Consider the following 7,180-nt stretch of genomic DNA (forward strand, 5'->3'; position numbering starts at 1 on the left):
TAAGTATATGATAGAAGTGAATTGTCATTAAGTTTTAATAGTAAGCTTACAGAACTTACATTGCTTTTGTTTTGTTCATTTATATGTTTCTAAGAGTGGTTACAGGAAGTTTTTAGGATCTCACACTTGAATATGTTAGCTTGGAGTTAACTCTTTAATGTGCAAATGGACCCGAGTATTAAATTCAATGAAATGAACTGGGACTCAAAGAAATTGTCCTGGCTGCACGTATATACGTGTATAAGTATCAGAATATGATAAATGCTAGCCATGACGTCAAATGCAATAACGATATTTACATTTTACCAAGGTGACAAAATACCCAAGAAATTCAACTTGAAGACAACACGTTTATTTGGGCTAGTGGTTTCAGAATTTTGCGGCCATAATGAATTGGCTCTATTATTTTTTAGCCTGTAGCAAGACAGAACGACATGGAAGAAGGTGGTAACAGATGAAGGGTGCTAACTTCATGGTGGCACGGAAGTACAGAGAGAGGACAAGTCTGCATCATTAGGCTGGCTCTTCCTTCTGCCCTTGTTCACCCTGGCAACCATCCTGCTGGATGGTGTTACCCACACCCAGAAGAAGATTTCGAATCAGTTTGCTGTCCTGCATAATAATTGTCTCTGGAAACGACCTCACCAATACACCTACAAGTCTGCCTGACTAATTTTCTAGGTGTTTTTCTAATCCAATCAATTTTAGGAGAAAGATTGGCCATCACAGTAACTCAATGTATCTATATAAGTAATAAATTGTTTAAAGTATGAGCCCTGGGGGACTTTAATATGTGCACATTAAGTGAACATGAGATGAAGGACATCAGTCCAAGAAGTTGAGGGAGTGAGAAGAGAATGTTATATCCCGAAAGCCAGCACTCTTCAGTAATAAATGTCTACTTACACATCGGTCTGTTCAGCGTATTTTGTAGTAATTTATATTTCACACTTTTCTCTATTTTCATTTTGGTGACACATATATGATTGGCATTTTCAATCTTAACCATGTTTAAGTGAAACTTTAAGTGATATTAAACACTTTTACCATTCCGTGCCACCATCTTTACCACTTACCTCTTTGCATTTTGTAATACCGAAATTCTGCACACATTAAACGTTAAGTACCCATTCCTTTTTTTCTCTTTCCCAGCAACCACCATTCTATTGCTTTTTTCTAGTTTTTATCACTCACAATAGTTGATGAAAATGGAATATTTCAGTATTTCTCTTTTTATATGATTTTCATATTTAATGGAGCACAGTAATCTCAAGTTCATCTGTGAAGAAACCCATGTGAGAATTTCCCTCCATTTTAAGGCTTAATATTTCATTGTGTTTATACAGTTTGTTTTTCTATACAGCTTTTTTTTTTTTTTTGGTGCCGGGGATTGAACTCGGGTCCTTGAGCTTGCAAGGCAGGCCACCGAACCGCTGAGCTAAATCCCCAGCCCTCTATACAGCTATTGATAGACACTTGGATTCTACTACAAGTTAGAATTTTAAATATTCTATTCTGTTAAGTATTCTAAGTGAGCTAAATTAAATAACGTTACTATGAACTTGTGCATACAAATATCCCTTAAGTATATGTTTTATATATTATTGACTGTAAGTTCAAAAGTGAATTTACTTGACTGTATAGTAATTGTATTTTTTCTTTTTATTTTGCAGAATTGTTTTACTGTTTTCAAAAATGGTTTTGGCATTTTATACTTTCCCTTATAGTGCACAAGGGTTCCAGACACGTCACACCTTAACACATTATGTTTTATCGATGTAGCCAGCGTAAGGTATGTGAGATAATAACTCAGTTTTGTCTTCACTTACCTTTCTCTAATGGTTGTTGTTGTTATGTAACGTAATGTCAATGTAATGTAATGGTCCTTAATAATAGAATGTAAGGAGAAACATTCATACAGTATTCTTACTTCAAGTAGAAGCATATATATACAAGACACGGTTCAAAAATTTCCATGATAAAAAAAAATGAAACACTCAAGGAAAACAAGGAAAGTACCTCAACAACAATGCAAAGTCATACTCAATGAAGAAGCATAGGAAAATATTTCCTCTAAAATTAGAAATAAGGCCAGGGTACTTATTTTGTCTGCCCCTATTCTAGCCAGAACAATGCAATAGGAAAGTAAAATGAAATGTACCCAAATTAGAAGGATAAAATTTAAATTTTCTCTTTACAAGTTATGCAGTTATATATACAGAAACCTAAACCTCAGCATTTTATAAAAAATATTTGAACAAATGTATTCAGTAAAATATCAAAACACAAAGTTAACAAATACAATGACATATGTACACTAAAAAATAATGTTTTTTAAAAAACTAGAAATGAGAAACTAGAGTCATTTATAGCTAAGTGGTTGCACATTAAGTCATACTTTTAAATGAAATTAATAGGACACACATGTGTAAATATCGAATAGTTTCTCTGGTGTGAAAAACAAAAAATGTAAATAAGGATCAAAATGTATAATATTGCACAATAGGAAGAAAAAGTCTATAGGAGTAAGGAAAGTGGTAGGGACAGGGGAAGTTAGGAAGGGAAAAGAAAAAATATGAGAAAAGGAGAAAAATGGAAAGAAAGTCTTTGTAAACAGGGAGCGGGTGAAGGAAGGACAGGAACAAGGGGAAAAAATGAGAACCAAGACCTGTCATGTAAAGGTACAAGATCCCAATGATGAATGTAACTGTACTGTATACCTAGAATGTACCAATAAACTTAATTAAAAAATAAACTGACACATATTTGTAATATACCTCAAAATGAATGCTCAACAATTATAGAAATTAGTAATAAAATTTAAACACCAATCTGACAAAAAATATTACAAAAACAAATTTGTAATAAGCATAAAATGAATAAAATATCTAGGAATTAACTAAAGATAAAAATATATTTACAATGAAAAAACAGTGCTGAAGAAGTGCTCAAAGTGCTGAAAGAAGACAAATAAATGGAAACACATTCAATGTTCATGCACTGGATGATTTAATATTAGGATGAGAGTACTAAGCAAAGCAATTTTTTTGTTTGTTTGTTTTTGGTACCAGGGATTGAACTGGGGTCCTTGAGCTTGCAAGGCAGGCCACCGAACCGCTGAGCTAAATCCCCTGCCCAAAGCAATTTTTATATTCAGTGAATTTCCTATCAAAATTATGATGACATTTTTTCCAGAAATTGTGACAAAAACTCATCTTAAAATGTATACAGAATGACAATGGATTCTGTACAGCTAAAGCTGTAGTGAAAAACAGTAAAGACTTGGTCTTGCTGATACGGAAATTTACCATAGAGTAATCAAACAGCAGTACTGGTAAACTTACGTACAGTCAAAACAATGAAATAAAATAGGAAGTTCAGAAATAGAGCAGCACATACATGGTCAAACAACTTTTGAGAAGGATGACAAGACTTCTCAGCTGTGAGTCTTTTCAACAAAATTGTGGAAATACTGGTTATCTATATGTAATGTAACGAAGTTGGATACTGATCTAACACCATACAAAGAAATTAACTCAAACTGGGTCAAAGACATAAAATTAAAATCTGAAACTGTAAAATTTTAAAAATACAACATAGGACAAAGTTGTCATGACCCTCTATTTGATGGTGATTCTGAACCTAAAACTATAAAGAGAATTCAGACAAATTGTACCTCATGAAATTTTTTTAAGTTGTGAATCAAAAGACAATGTCAACAGAGTAATAAGGAAAAGAATGAGAGGAGATATTTGAAAATTATATATCTCATAAAGAGTTAGCATTCAGCATATATTGTGAACTACCTAGAGCTCATCAATAATAATAACAAAACCTGCACAACTGGATTTGAAAATGGACACAGGACCTGGAACTTTTCTCAAAGAAGATGTGTAAGGGATTGATAAGTAAGAACTTGAAAATCCATGTGATATGATTAACATTTTATGACACATTTTTGGGGGGTTCATGTAATTTATTTAATAAAAGATGCCAACATTCTCAATGTGTCACTAAATTTCATTTTTACCCATTATAATATTTTTCTCCTAAAAACTGAGAAAAATCAATAAAAGCATCAGGCACCTCTGACTAGTAAATCTGTTTCATAAATTCTGTTTTACAATAGGAAATGAAAGTGCTTCATTGCACATGCTACTGTGACTTTGCCCTGAGAATATTTTATGTTTTACTTATTTCACACAATTGTCAGTGTTGCATCATCCAAGTACACGTTTTGCAAACAACAATGACAAAGTTGTTTCAAGAAGTTAAATTTTTTGCTATTAAACTTCATAAAGCAAAGAAGATTCCTTTATTTAAAAATATTTTCCTCTTTATTGATAAATAACAACCAGTAGCTTGAATTCTTAAAGTGTCTCATCCTAATAAAATCATACTGAATTTATTTACAGTGACTGATTCTTGTAGTGCTCCCTTTCACATTTATGGCATTAATTGAAGTGTTGCCAACTCTGAATAAAAGTCCCATTAGCTCTTGTTCAATATACTACAACATGTTTTACAATTTATTACCTGCAGGCATTTTAAAATTAACAGATATTTAGCCATACGACTGTTTTGATAGGCTTGGGATTGGGTCTTTATGTTTACAACAATTTTACAAGCTGAAATATTAGTGCAAAGTCCTCTTTTTGTAAAGCTTAAGCAAACTAGAAATCTCCATCCTTTTGTACCCACTGATTTTGTAACTTTAGAGTACTTATGGTTTTCTGAACAATTAATTTATGATAGCAATAAAATTGTTGGATAGAAAATTCTAATTGCAGGAGAAATAAATGTAAGATCTAAATGCAAGATCAATAATCTTAGAGTGTAACCTTGAGCAGCATATAGTACCAGCAATGAGAACTCTCTTCATTTATAGCTAGCATCCTTCTGATAAATTTTAACATCTTCATGGAACAACAAATAGGAGAAATTGAACTTTAAGCACATTGTGTTAATCACCAAAGAACAGTCTAACGTATTTGTTTACCAGGAACAATCAAGAAGTGCATAAATACCAAGTGTAATGTTTCAGATAATGACTCAATTTTTTCAGGGATTATTAAATTAAATGATTTTTTGCTATATATATGTAACCCTTACTTGACAAATGAATAGTTTGTTGGTACAGGTTAACATATTATAAATAATATTTAAATAATTTTCTATATATTAATAAGCAGATTATTTCATAATAACATGCTTTAATATCATAGAAATGAATAATATAACAAAGTACAAATTTTCTGTTATTTCCTTTTTATCTGACATATAAAAAGATTATTTGGGGTAAAGTAAGAAGAAGGCCAAGGAGAATATAACCATTCTGTTGTATTTGGGAACCCTTATTATTTGTTCTAATGTCACATGGTTATCACGAAGCAAGACATATGGAAGACAGAAATAGCACAAGGTGATACTCTAAGAACAATGGCCCACTTCTTGTCCTTTTCACTGAGTAAAATGAGGAACAAAGCTATATTTCATTTCAAGGCTTAGTCTTTATACTTTTGGCATAATCTGTGTTGTAAAACACAAAAAAATTTGCTAAAAATGGGGAAGGAAAAATTTAAATGGGCAACAATTATTTTTTGTGCTCTAAAGAATATTGTACGCTGCAAGTAAAGAGAGGTCATAAGTCATTCACATTCAAGCATGGGAATTTTTAAAGAGTCATCAAAAAATCCCCCAAATAGGGGAAACATGATGCCATTTACAAGGGGATGTATCTCCACAAAGGAAAAAAATTTGGTCCTTGTATAGTGACATTCACAAGTAGGATTCTCACTCTATTCTCAGGCATAGCTGCTCTGTACAGTGTTCATGTATTCAGGAAATTTTTACTTGTCCCTCTGCATGTTTATTATGTGTGGAAGAAGTTCTGTTGATGATGAAATTACTCATCAAAGTCTTCAAGTCTTCCATATCAGGAAAACAGAGCTTCTCCAAGTTTCCATTGATAACATTTGGTTCAAAGTCATGAAATACTTAAAATATTTTATCTTTATCTTTTTAAAAAGTTTGTAATCCATATATGTATCGTGTAGGACAGTGTGTTAGCTTTCTCATTGCTGGAACACAATATGTAATATTCACAGTTTACAGAACTAAAGGTTTAATTTGGCTAATGGTTTCAGGAGATTCAGTATATGGTGGTCAGCCTCCAAAGCAAAACCTGACAGCAATAAAGTGGGGTATCACAAAGCTGCTTTGTTCATATGTACACATGTAGTGAATGGCCAGGAAACAGAGCTGGGGAAAACTCCAATGAGGAACTAGTTAGGGAACATGCAGTCCCTAGGGTCACACGTCCATAACTCATCCCAACACAGCCAGAAATGTTTACTAATCTTCCAGGTGTTTCTTAATCCAATGTACTTGACACATCAGCATTAACAGCCACTGAAAAAATATATCAGAAAATGTTTATGTATATATGTTTCTGTCCTGGAGACAAGAGGAACATTTTAATATCTATCTCACAAGCTCCAAAATCATAATGGAAAAGGCACAGAAATAAATTTTAACAAAACACAGTTTTATTGCAAGGCAAAATATAGTTGGGTAAAATAATAAAAGTAGATATTAGGAAAAGTATGAGTTAATTATGAGATTCAATTTAGGGACATATGACAATTGTTCAGATCATATATATCCCGATTGTTGCTGATTCATCATAGTGTTTCCATGCTTAGCCCCATAGTCTAATTTGCAATAATTAATGAGTAACTACCCATAAGATCGTGTAGTGGATTCCATGTATTTCAGTATCTTTATGTGTCAACGAGCGCAGTACAGCCATATTTTTGTGGATTAGAAATATATCTGGTCCTGATAATTAGGGAAGGATGTAAGGAATGTTCCTCTGTGAGTGGTTCTGGGAGATCAGAGTAATTATGGTTTGTCTATTTAATGTTTTCTTAATTTTAACTAATAATATTCAAATTTCTCTCCATGTATTTGATGAAGTCTTGAACTGAGCGACATGAATGAAATTTATATTAGCATAAATTCGTTTGGGTGAGAACAAGCTTTGGCCTGAAGAATAGGTAGTTTGCATACATACTAAAACTGAAAATATAACCTCTATGGATAAATATAATATCAACAAAAGTTTCAAATCATCTATTTCTTACATTCAAAATATTTGTCACTTAATGAAAAAGAAAAA

Source organism: Fukomys damarensis, unplaced genomic scaffold, assembly GCF_012274545.1.
Source record: "Fukomys damarensis isolate Sample0158 unplaced genomic scaffold, DMR_v1.0_HiC HiC_scaffold_11, whole genome shotgun sequence".
NCBI classification, from domain to species: Eukaryota; Metazoa; Chordata; class Mammalia; order Rodentia; family Bathyergidae; genus Fukomys; species Fukomys damarensis.